Here is a 17,375-nt window from a genome sequence, read left to right as displayed (position 1 = left end):
CAGAAGATCTAACCTGTATGCCACCTTGCCCACCTGGCCTATAACCCTAAAAGGTCCGATATATCTGGGGTGTAGCTTGCACCATTTTCTAAAGTGGATTAAACCTTTCAAAGGTAACACCTTCAGAAGCACCATATCCCCAACGTGAAACTCAAGGTCTGATCGGCGTCTTTCGGCGTAGCTCTTCTGCTGACTCTGGGCCATCTGGAGTCTACTTCGGACCTAATGGATCTTCTTCTTCATCTTGATTACCACTTTGGTACTCCCCATGACCCCCTGTGCCACCTCACCCCTACATATCGGGATCCTGCACTTCCTCCTATAAAGCATCTCGAAGGGAGGCTGCTCAATATTGGCATGGTAGCTATTGATATAAGAGAACTCTGCCAATGGAAGGTAGGTATCCCAACTACCACTGAAGTTTAGGACATATGCCCACAACATATCCTCCAAAGTCTGAAGGTTCCACTCGCTTTGACCATCCATCTGTGGGTGGCAGGTCGTGCTGAAATATGCAGATGAGTTCCAAACTCATCATGAAACTTCTTCCAGAATCTAGAAGTGAAGCGTACATCCTTGTTAGAAATCACCGAAACCGACACCCCATGCGGAGCTAGTAACTCACTGATATAGATGTCTGCCAAATGCTCGGCCAAAATACTCTCCTATATCAGTATGAAATGTGTTTTCTTGGTCAATCGACCCACAATGACCCAGATAAAATCCGCCCCACGTGCAGCCCTGGGAAGCCTTGTAATGAAATCCATAATGATGCATTCCCATTTCCACATGGGAATCTCTAACGGCTACGTCCTTTTGTGAGGTCGCTGATGCTTGACTTTGACTTTCCTACAAGTAAAGCAGTGCTCTACATACCAAACTACATCTTGCTTCATGCAGGGCCACCAATAGAAGGCGCGAAGATCCTGATACATCTTCGTCGCCCCTGTATGAATGGAGAATCTCGACTTGTGCTCCTCCTCCATAAGAACCTGGAACACACCACCCCAGTAAGGTACCTAGACCCTATGATGCAAGGTTAACAATCTACAGCTATCATATTCGAATGAAGATACCATCCCTATTATCCACTCACACATTCGACGCTCTTCCTTCATACCCTCGACTTGAGTCTCCTGAATCCGTTCCAGCGGTAGAGTAAGCATTATCATCCTCGAGCATATATCCCGAATTGGACTCGTGTCACACCCCGAAAACCAAAGGCGGAAACATTTCCGGGGTTGACTCCATGTTGAGTATCAAATCCAATGCACATAGTAAGTAAAGTAGAACAACCATACATTACATATTGAAAAGTTTTGCAGTTGTTACAATAGTAAAGTTATACAGTTGTGATACATAGTATATAATAACAAAATGAACTGATCTTCTGCGCACTCCAACCTGGAACAAAATGATCTTCGGATACTTGTTCTAATGCTGACCTGAGAACACAAGCGGTTTGAAAATCAGCATAATGCTGGTGAGTTCATAAGCGGTTTTTGTTTTATGAAAATGTTTGAGTTTCCTTTCTGTTTCTGAAAATGTTACACACACCAAGAAAATCCCATATTTTCTTAATAAGGTTGGTTATCAAATCCAAAGTGTAAAGTAACAGATGTATACTGAAAACATGTTCACCCTTGTAAATTGTAAAATTTAGTTGTCTAAAATCTGTTATACGAATCTAGTTATATAAGAGTATTACCCCAGGAAAATCCCATATTTTCCTAAATGTTGATTACTAATGTGAAAGATGTATACTGAAAACCTGGTTGTCCTTGTGAGTGGTATTAGTTTTAACACGTATATAAAACTAATGTAGGTAAAGTAAACATAATTACCTGTTCATTATTACCATTTAGTAAATCTCTGTTATCCAAATTGCGAGTTCCATAACCATACGATAGACTAGACATGGCAATAATTAGTCCACATCACCTTATGACTTTCGTCACCCTTGAACCTTTCGGTTCAGCTGTAGCTAGCAGCCAGGTTTGGGGTAGTCAACCCCGTATAGATCTATACACTCAAGTCACGCTCTCTAAATCCCATAGATTCTGGTTACGGGTGTAGTCCTCCACTCGCGTATCTCTGTGGAGTGTTCGCCGAGGACGTGTCTCCAATCATACACGATTAACCAATTTACAAGTAATAATATGATAGTCCTCCACTCGTGTATATATGTGGAGTGTTATCGAGGACAAAACAGTGTACAGATATTATGTTCAAAAGTTCTAATGTCATGCTTCTAACTGATAAATGTGGAAAATCATTTGTGAAATATATGTAAAACATAACAGTTTAAAATTTCATTTCACAAATATATGTTTACGTGATCTGCATGTTGAAACGGCTATCGGTTGTAACGATCAGTGTTAAAAGCATATAAAATGTGAAACACACACATGAAAACAAGTTTTGAGTACAAGAAACCTCTTGTACTTTGCTAGTGTTTCCCCCCCCCCCCCCTTAACACAGTTAAAAACAGTGAAAAAGAGTAGAGGTGTGAACTCACCGCTTAATGTAGGGTTTAAGTGCCGACGGATGCCCTGAACGTCTATGGCCCCTATTATTCATGTGACGACACATAGATGAGTTAGAATTAAGGTGCTTCATGACTAAACATGATGGGAAAACACCCTTAGGGCTTGGAATTACTAAGAATAAGTACCCTAGGATCCAGGCTTAAAGATTTATGAAAGTTTAGGGCCAAATGTGGGCATTAAAGTGAGTGTACGGCCTTGAAAATGAGTGTGCGGCTGGGGTGTGCGGCCAGGATTGTGTGTGAGGCAGCACACAAGAGTGTGCAGCCGTACAGAGGGTGTGTGCGGCCGTACACAAGAGTGTGCGGCCATACACTCCTCATTTGAGTCCGTATGATGAATTTGAAGTGTTTGCTCTTCACACTTAGGAGATTTGAAGGTATGCTACCCCATATGAACGTGTGCGGCCGTACACCTTCATGGGATGATGAATATGATGAACATAATGAGTTTTAAGCTTGGAATTCAAGTGTTTACCACTATACTTAGCTTGAAGATGAAATAGATCACGATTATGAAGCCTTCTATGTGTTCTTGGTTGGTGATTTAGAGAGAGAAAGTAGAGAGAGGGAAGAGAACATCTAAATGAATGAATGATGGGTATCCATCCATATAAGAGTTTGAGTGTGAGGTTGAGGATGAGTGCGGTTGGGTGTGCGGCCGTACACATAGGTGTGTGGCCGCACACACCTTATTTGGTGTGTTTGGCCTGATTTTGTGATACTAAAGCACTTTCCAACCCTTCCTAGGACATATATCCAAGTTATACTAAGTCTAGAGCACCCATATGGAACCACAAGATGTAACAAAAGATAATGAACTCAAGTTTTATTGCTGAAACACATATCAATTACATGGTTAGAAGTTTCGGGTTGTCACAAGTCGCGACCGCATTGCGGCTGAGTGCATCAGCTACCACATTGGCCTTCCCCAGGTGAGAAAGAATCTCACATTCGTAATCCTTCACCACATCCAATGAACGTCTCTGCCTCATGTTCGGATTTGGCTGATCCATCAAGTACCTCAGGCTCTTATGGTCTGTGTAGATAGTACAGTGGATCCCATAGAGGTAGTATCTCCAAATCTTGAGGGCAAAAACAACCGCCCCCAACTCTAGGACGTGTGTTGGGTAGTTTGCATCAGGAGGCTTCAGCTGCCTCGAGGCGTAAGTGATGACGCGTCCCCTCTGCATGAGTATTGCACCTAAGCCTATGATAGACACGTCACAATACACTAGGAAACCCTTAATGCCCTTTGGCAGAGTCAATATCGACACCTTGCACAACTTCTTCCTCAAGGTCTCGAAAGCTGACTGCTGCTCAAACCTCCAGTGGAATGTCACCGACTTTTTGTTCAGTCGGGTCAGTGTAACAACAATCTTGGAGAAATCCTAGATGAATCTCTGAAAATAAATAGCCAGACCAAGAAAACTTTGAATCTTGGATGGAGACCTCAGATCCTCACATCTCATTACGGCCTCTACCTTGGCCGGATTGACCAATATACCATTCTGGTTGACGAGGTACCCAAGAAAATTCACCTCCCACAGCCAAAACATGCACTTGGGAGAACATTGTGAAAATTATATCCCTCATGAATGTCTCCAGCACTCCTCTCATATGCTCCTTGTGCTGGTCTTGAGTCTTGGAAGACACCTAGATGTCATCGATAAAAACTATCACAAACTGATCCAACATCAGGCTGCACACGCGGTTCATGAGATCTATGAACGCGACAAGATCATTGTTGAGCCCAAACGGCATCACTACAAACTCATAATTACCATAGCAAGTCCGAAAGGCTGTCTTCTACACATCGTTGTCCCTGACTCGCATCCGGTGATAACCTGATCACAGATTAATCTTGGAGAACAAAGATACACCCTGAAACAGGTCAAATAAGTCATCAATCCTCGGGATGGGGTAACGGTTCTTCACCATTACCTTATTTGTCACACCACGATACCGAAGGCATAAATGTTCCGGGGCGAAGGTGATTTCATGTTAAGTATCACAACCAATGTACATAGTAAGAAAAGTAAACAACCATTACATTACATATTAGAATTTACAACTGTTCAAAAGTAAAATGTTACAAGTGTTATACATATGTATATATGAACAAAGGTTAGGATGAGTCTTATGAACACTCCGTCTTCTCCAAAAGATCGCGGGTACCTGTCTAATATGGACCTGAGAATACAAGCAGTTTGAAAATCAGCATAAAGCTGGTGAGTTCATAAGATGTTTGTTTTCTGAAAATGTACAAGTTTCCTTTGGTTTATTGAGAAAGTTTGTTATCTAAGAAAATCCCATATTTTCTTATATGTTTAGTTGAGTTATCCGTTTATTATACGATCCGGTTATGTACAGTTTGTTATCCCAGGAAAAGCCCTTATTTTCCTAAAAGTAAAGTTTAGTTATTGAATCCAAATGTAATGTATAATTATCTATCATACTTGTTGTATTAGCTAGGTATTCTGATTTCCTAGTTATTCTACACTTGAATATATCGAGAGGCGTGCTTTCGTATTCGTATTCGTATCCCTATTCATATTCATATTCGTATTCCTATTCATATTCGTATTTGCATTTGTATTCGTATTCCTATTCGTATTTGTATTTGTATTTGTATTCGTATTCCTAATCCTATTCCTATTCCTATTTGTATCTGTATTCGTATTTGCATTCGTATTCGTATTTGTATTCGTATTATTAGTTTTGTATTTATCCTGTTCCTAGCTGTACTTTCGTATTTGTTCTGTTCCTAGTTGTATTTTCGTATTCGCTCTGTTTGTAGCTGTACTTTCGTATTCACTTTGTTCCTAGCTGTACTTTTGTATTTGCTCTGTTCCTAACTGTACTTTCATATTCGCATTGTTCCTAGCTGTACTTTCATATTCGCTCTGTTCCTAGATGGACTTTCGTATTTGCTCTATTTCTAACTGTACTTTCGTATTCGCTCTGATTCTAATTGTACTTTTGTATTCGCTCTGATTCTAATTGTACTTTCGTATCTATGGGAAGTTACATCAAGAATATTTTAAAGTTTTAAGATTCTTGCTTTTAACAGTAATGATGCATAAATACATTTGTGGAATATAAAATATAACATTTTAAAACGAGTTTCACAAATAACATGAAGGTTTATTCTGCAAGTGGAACAATTGGTTAATACAGTGTTCCGTGTTAAAAGCATAAAAAATATGAAATAGATCAATTGAAATCATAAGTTTGAGTACAAGATTTCCTTGTACTTTTGCTTGAATTCCCCCTGAAAAAATTGAAAACATGGAAAAAGTAGGGGTATGAACTCACCAATCACGGAATGTGTCGGTTTGGATACTAAAATTTAGTCCGGGGCTTGAACGCATGCGAGGTTCCAATGTAATATGGAAAGATACACATTTGTATCTAATTAGGCTTTGTATTACTAATTAATTGAGAATATACACTCGGAGATGCGAAAACACTTCATTCCAAGTGTTAGGAGTGACTCGGGTGACATCTAGGGACGTATATGGCTTGGATATGGAGTTTACCCTATAAGAGTAAACTCATAGGAGGGTTTACGGCCCTAATGACACATTCCCCATGAGTTTATGGCGGTAGACTCATGCTAGGGTGTTCTATGGTGATAAATGGTCTTATATCACTTGGGAAAATTGGCTAGGATCAAATCTAGGGCAAAGGAATGGATTAAACCATCATATGGACCATTTAATGGAGTTTATGGCAGTAAACTAAGAGTTTATGGCTGTAAACTCCACCACACACATTCCTTTCATGTTTTGATCGTCCTAGGTCCTTATAAGAGTTTCTAGCTAATTCTACAAGCCATGGAATGAGTTTAAGGTACCATTTGACCATGTTTTAGGAGTTTACGGCCTAAGAACTCATTCTTGAGGGGTTTACTGTCGTAACATTCTATGGGGGTAGTTTTGGCATGTTTAAGGTCTTTAACTTGATTGTGGTTGCTTCTAGACTCATTTCTAAGGCTTATGGTGTGTTTAAGTGCCATCTTAACACATAAAAATGAGTTTAATCCCCATGAATAGGTGTTTACGGTCCAAGCATGTGCTTGGGCCGTAAAATCATGTTGATATCCTAAATGATGAGTTTAAGGTGTTCTAAGTCCATGAAAATAGGTCCTTAAGTCATAACTAAGCTCCAAATGAGGTTTGGAAGGGTTTTAAGGCTCAAAACCCCTTATTACATGTGTTCACGGCCTAAAGAGGTTCCAGGACCGTAAACACATGTTTATGGTCCTATTACTCATACATTTCACGAATTTGAAGGCCAAAGGTGTTGTACTAGGAGCTAGGATACTTACCTTGATGATTTGAAGCTTGATTTGGGTGATTTTGGCTCAAAATCGAATTTTATAGAGAGAGTAGAGAGAGCATGTCACACCCCAAAACCAAGAACGGCGGAAACGTTCTGGGGCGGAGGACGTCATGTAAAGTATCACAACACAGTAAATGTAAATAAGCAAACAACATCATCCATTGCATTAAATATATAATTTTAATACAAGCGTGTTCTGTACAGTATAGACACCAAAAATAATGTATATCAAAATAATAAGGTGAGTCTTGAATGCGCTCCATCTTCTGAAAAGCTGGCCTCAGTACCTATCTACTGATGACCTGAGAATACAAGTTATTTTGAAAGAGTTTATCAGCAATAAGCTGGTGAGTTCATAAGTATTTTAGTGTCGGTATTTGTTATCCAAAAATGTTTGAACATGTATCAAGTTTAAGTTTGTAAAATGTATGTAAAGGTTTGTAAGTGTTTGTACAAGTTTGAATTTCTCAGAAAAACCTATATTTTCTATGAAAGTATCCTTCTACCAAGGCTTAACTGTTTTGTATGCTCGTTGTTGTAAAGTGTGTAATTTCCCAAGTGTAACTATCATTTAACAAAATATAGTTTGTACATTAACGTTTAAGTGAGGTTATCACAAAAATATGTAATGGGTAAATCATTGTAGGACTGTAGTTTTGTATTATAAGAACTACTGCTGTACTAACTACCTTAAACCGGATTTATATTAAGGTATAATGTGATAAATTGCACCATGCTATCGACTGGTAACAACGACATAATGAATGGTCGTAATAACGGAATGACGTTTGGCACCCGCAGACCTGCAGGTCCGGCTGTAGCTAGCAGCAAGGTGTAGGATAGTCAATCCAGTATAGATCTATATGCAAAATCACGCTCTCTCTCCAAGAGAATTTTGGCTACAACTCGGGCCATGACATTTAAGGCATGCTCTGACACGGTGGATCACAATTGTTAACGTGTTCATGTTTATGTAATGTTTCTCGTTCTAGTATAGTTGGATATGTCCTGTTTCTAGTATAGTTGTATATGTATTGTTTCTAGTATAGTTGTATATGTATTGTTTCTAGTATAGTTGTATATGTTCTGTTTCTAGTACAGTTGTATATGTTCTGTTTCTATTATAGTTGTGTATGCTCTGTGTTACCCCGATGGTAACTAGCTGTTGATATACTGATAAGTATGAATATGGAAGTACTTTTATGTCAATACATGTATATATGATATATAATTAATATTGAAACGACCCTCGGATGGTCACCCGAAATCCCACCATACCACATCTCAGTGCGCGAAAAGGAAATAGGGCGGATGGCCTTCCTAACCCTTTTAAACATTACTTATATATCCATACATATATGGGCATGAATTTAAAAGAAGTAAAACAAAGTTTAATAAAAGCATTTGATAAGTAAAAGAGTTTATAAAACATTTTGAAGTGAAACAGTTTGATAAATAGTTTGAACAGTGATAAAATCGTTGGTTTTCTAGTTATTAATCACATGTGATTAATGTAATCACATGTGATTGATGTAATAACTGTAAGTGTTTAACTTGCATACCCCCCCCCCATAATGTATTTAAAACATTTAAAAGCATTTCAAAGGTTGATTAAAGGGGTATGAACTCACTTGTGGTGAGTAGATTGGATTGATATATCGGGTACCGTGCTAGGTGGCAAACAGAGACTTGTTCACACGTATGAGCCTAGTTATCATATAATGAGCATATATATAACTAATTAGCCAAATAATAACTTAACAAAATAAGTTGAGACACTTAGGAACATGTAAACACTTTATATAAGTGTTATAGGTCCTAATGGTTGCATCTAAGTTGATACGGGACAAGGCAAAAGGGGTTTAATGCACCAATGACCTTGTATATGAGTTCACTACCCAACAAACCCCACCTTTGTAGTTTACAGTCATAAACTCCTTGAGTTTATGGCCGTGAACTCAACACTTGGTGGTTTTGGGTGTTTTGAAGTGCTATATTGATCCTAGAATAAGCCTAGCCTTGTTGGAATAATCCTTGAAGTAGTTTAAGGCCTTGGAATGCTCCTTTGGGGAGTTTACGGCCAAAGGACCATATCCCCTAGAGTTTACGGCCGTAAACTCCTATGGGGTGTTGGTTTTAATTCATTTAAGGGACTTGCACATGTAGGATAAGTTCCATGTTTTTGTTTAAGGCTAAAGGGGACATTAGGCACACATTTAAGCCTTTACTTGGAGTTTACGGCCCAAGAGATGTTCCTTGGCCGTAAACTCCCTTTAAGGGATGATTTTGATGTCATTTTCTCCCCATTCAAGTTACAAGTATACAAGGTTAATTGTCTTAAGGCTTTAAGGGTGTTTAGGGCACACTTTGCCCTTGAAAAAGGGGTTTACGGCCCAAGAGCATATCCTTGGCCATAAACTCCTAAAACCCTATGATTTTGAAGTGTTTTGGTGTCCAAATTAACTACAAGCATTAGATGGTAAATGTCCTTAAGCTTTAGGGGTGATTTAGGGCACTTATAGCCCTTAAAAAAGGGTTTACGGCCCAAGAGATATCCTTGGCCGTAAACTCCTATAACTAGGGGGTCTGATTGATTTCTAGCCTCAAATGTTTATACATTAAGTCCTTAACTAGTTTTCTAACAAGGAATCGGGACTAGGAAGCTTTTAGGCCTCGTTTTGGAGTTTACACCCCAAGAACGTTCTTGGGCCGTAAGCTCCCGGATCTTGTATTTTAGACATGTAAACAATGTTATAAAGCATATAACAAAGATTAAAACACATTTAGGAAAGTAGACTCACAATCCGGGATGAAGACCTGAAGATCCATCAGAGAGAAATGGCTTTTCTCTAGTTGGAATTGTGAATAATGAATTAATTAAATTCAGAAATCTATTTAACGTCCTGAAATATTTTGACAGAAAATATTTTTATTCCGGAAGTTGGACTATAACATTATGAAACTTGAAATGTTCAAATTTCACAAATCCAGGAGCATCCACTCTCCTGATATCTCCAGAAACGTAAACCCTAATGTACACAAATTTGTTCGGAAATGTCTGAAAATCACTGAACTGGACTGGCTTCTATTGAATAGATATTGTTCGTACAAATGGAAATTTCGGGTTGTCACATCATCCCCCTGTTAGAAGGAATTTTGTCCCGAAATTAGAATTTACGCAAATAAGAAGTTACAAATAACTAAGCGAAAAGATGAGGGTATTTCAGTTTCATCTGATCCTCGCGTTCCCATGTGAATTCCAGTCCTCGCTTGGCGTTCCAGCGAACCTTCACGATAGGGATACGACTTTGCTTCGTATATTTGACCTCATGGTCCATGATCTCCACTGGTTCTTCCACGAAGTTGAGGCTCTCGTTGATCTCGATCTCGTCGAGTGGGATTACGAGAGTCCCGTCGGACAGACAGTTTTTCAAGTTAGATACGTGGAATGTAGAATGTACGTTACGAAGTGTGTCGGGTAGATCAAGTTTGTAAGCTACGGGGCCGACTCTTGCGAGAATCTCGAAAGGCCCTATGTACCTAGGATTAAACTTCCCACGCTTACCGAAGCGTATCAAGCCATTCCAGGGTGAGACTTTGAGAAGGACTCGGTCTCCCACCTGAAATTCCAAAGGTTTTCTTCGTTTATCAGTGTAGATCTTCTGTCGGTCTCTAGAGGCTTTCAATCATTCACGGATCTGAACGATCTTCTCTGTCGTTTCCCGAATGATTTCCGGACCGGTAAGAGTACTGTCGGAAGCTTGCCCCCTGGGTAATTGGGTATCACCCACCTCAGCCCAACACAGAGGGGATCTGCACTTTCGGCCGTAGAGGGCTTTGAATGGAGCAGCCTTGATGCTTGTGTGATAACTGTTATTATAGGAAAACTCGACAAGGGGTAAATGAGTATCTCATGCTTTCCCGAAATCAATCACACAGGCTCGCAACATATCTTCCAGTGTTTGGATGGTCCTCTCACTCTGTCCGTCGGTCTGTGGATGGTAGGTTGTGCTCATGTCCAGCCTTGTTCGTAGGGAATGTTGCAGTGATTGGCAGAATCTTGAGGTGAACCTACTATCTCTATCGGAGATAATGGATATAGGCACACCATGTAGCCGTACGATTTCCCTAATGTATATTCTCGTAAGTTTCTCCATCTTGTCGGTTTCTTTGATTGGCAGGAAGTGTGCAGACTTGGTCAATCTATCGACGATAACCCATATGGTATCAAGTCCACCCGTTGTCTTGGGCAACTTGGTTATGAAATCCATAGTGATTCGCTCCCACTTCCATTCTGGAATCTCTGGTTGCTGCAGTAAACCGGAGGGCTTCTGGTACTCGACCTTAACCTTTGTGCAAGTAAGGCATTTACTTACGAAGGTAGCAATCTCTGCTTTCATATTAGGCCACCAGTGTAGCTTTCTAAGATCCAGATACATCTTATCTGAACCTGGGTGGACGAAATACCGAGTGTTGTGCGCCTCGGTCATGACCAAGTCTCGGAAACCGCCGTGTTTCGGTGTCCAGATCCGGTCCATGATGTATAAGGCTCCGTCACCCTTGGCTTCTAAATTCTTGTCCATTCCTCTAAGGGATTCACTCGTCACATTTTCAGGTATCATGGCTTCAAGTTGGGCCTCCTGAATTTGCTTAGACAAGTGTGAATGGATGGTTATTGACAATGATTTGACTTTGCGACCAGAATATTCTTTCCGACTCAGGGTGTCTGCTACAACGTTGGCTTTACCCGGATGATAACGAATATCACATTCGTAGTGACTGAGTATCTCGACCCACCGTCGTTGTCTCATGTTGAGCTCCTTCTGATCGAAAATGTGTTGTAAACTCTTGTGATCGGTAAAGATAGTGCTTTTCGTTCCATACAAGTAATGTCTCCAGATCTTCAGAACAAACACCACTGCTCCCAGTTCAAGATCGTGGGTCGTGTAGTTAACTTCGTGCATCTTCAATTGTCTGGAGGCGTAGGTGATGACCTTACCTCACTGCATCAGAACACACCCGAACCCTTGGTTCGATGCATCGCAATAGACTATGAAGTCTTCCATCACTTCAGGGAGAGATAGTATTGGCACGGTGCACAAGGCTCGCTTGAGCGTTTGGAATGCTCTCTCTTGTTTCTCTTCCCAGTCAAAGGCCACGCCTTTCTGGATCAGGGTTGTAAGAGGTTTCGCTATTCGGGAGAAGTTCTGAATGAATCTGCGATAGTAGCCAGCAAGACCTAGAAATTGACGAATTTCTGTCGGCGTCTTGGGTGCTGACCAGTTCTCAATGGCTTTAATTTTGGATGGGTCTACGTGGATTCTCTTTTCGTTTACCACGTGTTTTAAGAATTCGACTCTTCGGATCCAAAATTCACATTTCGAGAACTTCGCATAAAGTTTCTCCTTTCGTAGAGTTCCTAGAACTTGTCGCAAGTGATCGCCATGCTCTTCCTTACTTCGGGAGTAGATCAGGATGTCGTCAATGAAAACAATGACGAACTGATCCAAGTAAGGTCGACATACTCTGTTCATCAGGTCCGTGAAATCTGCTAGCGCATTGGTCAATCCGAATGGCATCACCACGAACTCGTAGTGTCCGTAACGAGTTCGGAAGGCTGTCTTTGGAACATCCTCCTCTAGTACCCGTAACTGGTGATATGCGGATCTTAGATCAATTTTGGAAAAATAGTTCGCCCCTTGCAGTTGGTCAAATAGATCGTCTTTGCGAGGCAGAGGGTAACGATTTTTGACCGTCAGTTTGTTGAGTTCTCTGTAGTTGAAACACATACGGAATGATCCGCCTTTCTTCTTAACGAACAAGACTGGTGCTCCCCAAGGTGAGAAGCTTGGTCTTATGAAGCTCTTGCTGAGCAGTTCGTTAAGTTGACCAGATAATTCCTGCATCTTTGCTAGTGCTAAGCGGTAGGGAGACTTGGCTACTAGGGTAGCTCCTGGGAGTAAGTCGATTCTGAACTCGACCTGTCGTTACGGAGGTAATTCAGGTAGTTCTTCTGGGAAAATGTCGAGGAAGTCGCTCACTACTACAATGTTCTTTAGTTCTTTCGTTTAGAGGCTCGTGTCGACGACGTGAGCAAGGAATGCGTGGTATTCTTTGCGCATATATTTCTGTGCTTGAATACTTGATATAATGCGAAGACTCGCACCAGGTTTGTCACCGTAGACGATAAGAGTTTCGTTAGACGGGAGGTTTAAACGGACTGCTTTCTCAAAGCACATGATGTCGGCGCGATGAAGACTCAACCAATCTATGCCGATGATAACGTCGAAACTTTTTATTGAGGTCGGCATGAGGTCGATTGGGAATGAATGGTTATCTAGAGTTAGGGTACATCCTAAGTATATGCTACTGGTGTTTTCTATTTTTCCATTAGCCATTTCTACTGTGAATTGTTCTTTAAGTGCTTGTGGTTGTTGTTTAAGCATGCAAGCAAATTTATGGTTCACGAAGCTTCGCTCCGCTCAACTATCGAACAGAATGCATGCATAGGAGTTATCGAGAAGGAACGTACCAGTCACCACTGTCGGGTTAGCAACTGCTTCCCCGTGGACTATAGCTAGTACCCTCCCAGCTCCTCCAGCATTTCTCGCTTTGGGGCAGTCCCTCTTATAGTGGCCTGTTTCGCCACATCCATAGCAAGTTGGGCTCGCACCGGATCCAGGGACTTGTGTGATCGGTTGTGCTGGGAACTTATAGAAACGGATGGTGTGTCCTTTTCTGTTGCAGTTAGAGCACTGCATTTCACGGCAGGGGCCGTTGTGGTGGAAGTTGCTTCTTATGTTGCACTTTGGCAAACTTCCAACATACTGCTTCATCAGAGCAGTAGCAACAGCAGAGGTTATCGCGGCATGCACTGCCACAATTTGCTGCTTCTTGGCAGCTCACTGCTTCTTCTTGTCATCCCAGAACATCCGCTTGGTGTCAGCGGGTTTGGAGGGTTCCAAGATGGCTAGGGTTGTTGTGGTTGCAGGGGTTTTGAAACCATGGTCAATGAGTCGCTATGCCAGTCGCTTGGCACTATCGAAGGTAGCGGGGTTTGATGACAGGACATTCCCCTGATACGGAGGCACTAGCCCCATATGTACCTTTCGATCTTTTTCCCTTCAGTGGGAACCATATTAGGGCAGAGGGCCACCAGTTCACTGAATCTGGCGATGCAAGCAACAATGTTGGTGCCCTTCATGGTCAGGCTCCAAAGCTCCTGCTCTAGTTTCTGGATCTCGCCCCTCGGGCAGTATTCCTCAATCAGGAGGTCTTTCATCGTTTCCCAGCCTATGTCGTTGGCCACAACGAGAGTTAGAGATTTAACGTGGTCGTTCCACCACATTAGGGCTTTTCCTTCAAAGGTGCGTGCGGCATATTTGACTTTGCTCGCAGCAGGGCAAGAACAAATTTCGAAGACTGATTCAGTCTTCTCGAACCATTGCGAGAGGGCAATGACTCCGCCGGTCCCATGAAAGGACTTCGGCTTACAGTTGGTGAAATCCTTGTAAGAGCACTCTCTCGAGCGCACAAGAGTTTCAACCGGAATAGAGTTTACAGGGGTTCCACCTCTGCTGGAATCAGTAGAGTGATACTGTGCCATGGCAGTTGCAACTGCTACAGCTACGACAGCATTTAGGGCTGCTGTATCGATGACCGGAGGTGGAGGAGGTGGTGTAGGTGTAGGGTTATTCCGGGGAGATTTGCGAGGAGGCATCCTTCAGCTATAAGTTTATAAAGATGAGAAAAGTGGTAAGAATCAATTTGTAAGTAATGTGCGAATAACACATGGACTAACTAACCATAGCCCAACAATTGAATGAGTGTTTGAGATCATAACAAGAAAGATGTATAGGAAAACCCAAGTGTAAAGATTCTTCCCACAGAGTAGGTTGTTGTCAATAATGCTGGTATTACTGATGTAACGAGTTCAATGAAAATTGACCTAACAGTAGGTCTTACATCATACCATACGGAAAGTTTGACAGTTCTTAGATTCCTAATTAGAGTACTGAAAGTTAGGAATATTTTACAGATAAGTGCTACTTAGAGCACAGATGTTAGAGGCTAATCCTTAATCCAAAAGATAATGATGTACTAGACATCATTTAACGGCGATGAGTATACCTTGGGAGAACCCTGAGGTCTCTCATTTGATGGACCACCTCTTGAAGGTGTCGTTCATGATTCCTTTGACAAGCTCGAAGTTCCATGACTTCTGCTTGAGAGGCAACCAGATGTTGCTGTAGGGTTTCATTGGTTCTCCGGGTCCGTTCCATGTCTTCTTCGAGACAGCAAATGCGAACTGTGCTGACACCAGAGTTGGTATCAATCTCCATGACCCGGTCGATGGCTGCTCGACCTTGCTCGACATTACGAGCTATTCTGCGGATAATGACAGGTAGAGCTCGGTCAGCAGAGCCACCATCGCTGACGTTGTAAAAGGTTCGGTCCCCAAAGTATGGTAAGGGTTGACCCTGTTTATCACTCCAACAATTCAAATTATCTACCCACAAGGGAGTGGGACATGGAAAAGCTGGTCGAGGGTTGTTATTCGAGGCTTGACCTACTGGAGGTAGGTTGTTGACTTCGGGCTCAGACTCTGATCCATCTGAGAAGCCTTCAGCTTGATGATCATCCAACGGAATTTGGTGTTCATCGTCAGACTCTGCTTCGAGCCATCCTACGTTGCCTTCATTTGGAAAGTACGGGTCGCCGTGATGGAATCCATCCATTTAAATCTACACGAGAAGAGAGGTATAAAGATATAGTATCTATGTAGTTAGGTGTACAAAATACACCTATAGTATTTTAAGTTTAGGTTCTATTGATCTTCTTGTGGTATTGTTGGTATGTTTTTAGACCCTTTAACACATCACAACCATTCTAGGGCATATGCTCATCACTCCTCGGACCAGCATAGTTGATCAGGCTATGCCATTCCCAGGACTGACCATATATCCCCGAGCATACCTGTGATATTTAACAATCGTAATACTTTTGTTCTTGTCGTTGTGACACTGGTTTTAGTATGAATGCAGACTAGTATACTTAATTAAATATTTTAATATTTAAAGTATAGACTCTTGGTCAGAGTGTGTTAATCCCGACTGGGTTTATAGTTTAGTATATCTTTTATGGGTTGATATACTTGATTCACTATAAACAATGCTCTGATACCAATCTATCACACCCCAAAACCAAGACCGGCGGAAACGTTCTGGGGCGGAGGACGTCATGTAAAGTATCACAACACAGTAAATGGTAATAGGAAAACAACATCATCCATTGCATTAAATATATAATTTTAATACAAGCGTGTTCTGTACAGTATAGACACCAAAAATAATGTATATCAAAGTAATAATATAGTTTTGAATGCGCTCCATCTTCTCAAAAGCTGGCCTCGGTACCTATCTACTGATGACCTGAGAATACAAGTTATTTTGAAAGACTTTATCAGCATTAAGCTGGTGAGTACATAAGTATTTTAGTGTCGGTATTTGTTATCCAAAAATGTTTGAACATGTATCAAGTTTAAGTTTGTAAAATGTATGTAAAGGTTTGTAAGTGTTTGTAAAAGTTTGAATTTCTCAGAAAAACCTATATTTTCTATGAAAGTAGCCTTCTACCAAGGCTTAACTATTTTGTATGCTCGTTGTTGTAAAAGTGTGTAATTTCCCAAGTGTAACTATCATTTAACAAAATATAGTTTGTACATTAACGTTTAAGTGAGGTTATCAGTAAAATATGTAATGGGTAAATCATTGTAGTACTGTAGTCTTGTATTATAAGAACTACTACTGTACTAACTACCTTAAACCGGAATTATATTAGGGTATAATGTGATAAATTGCACCATGCTAACGACTGGTAACAACGACATAATGAATGGTCGTAATAACGAAATGACATTTGGCACCCGCAGACCTGCAGGTCCGGCTGTAGCTAGCAGCAAGGTGTAGGATAGTCAATCCAGTATAGATCTATACGCAAACTCACGCTCTCCCTCCAAGAGAATTTTGGCTACAACTCGGGCCATGACATTTAAGGAATGCTCCGACACAGTGGATCACAATTGTTAACGTGTTCATGTATATATAATGCTTCTCGTTCTAGTATAGTTGTATATGTCCTGTTTCTTTATCTTTAAAACACCTCCCCAAAATTCATCAGAAGCATCAGTTTCAATAATTAAACTGTCTTCAATGTTTGGAAGATAAAGTTTTGGAAAATTGATTAAAACTTTCTTTATCTTTTTTATACCAGTTTTGGTGTGTGATGTGTACGGAATTTGTTGTTTAACAAAGAAGGGAATAAATATAAAAATTGTGAAAGAAGACTCTTATATCAATAAATGTGTGATTGTAAGGTAGTGAGTGATAAACTTACATAGATAGAAACTATTCAAGCCAGCCTGTATCGTTCTTTGGTCTGTGTGGTTGCTTTCCCTTTTGGCATCGTGCCTGTGGTACTGTTA

Source organism: Lactuca saligna, chromosome 5 (assembly GCF_052625555.1).
Source record: "Lactuca saligna cultivar CGN05327 chromosome 5, ASM5262555v1, whole genome shotgun sequence".
Classification (NCBI taxonomy): Eukaryota; Viridiplantae; Streptophyta; class Magnoliopsida; order Asterales; family Asteraceae; genus Lactuca; species Lactuca saligna.
Note: the sequence above shows the minus strand (reverse complement) of the source record.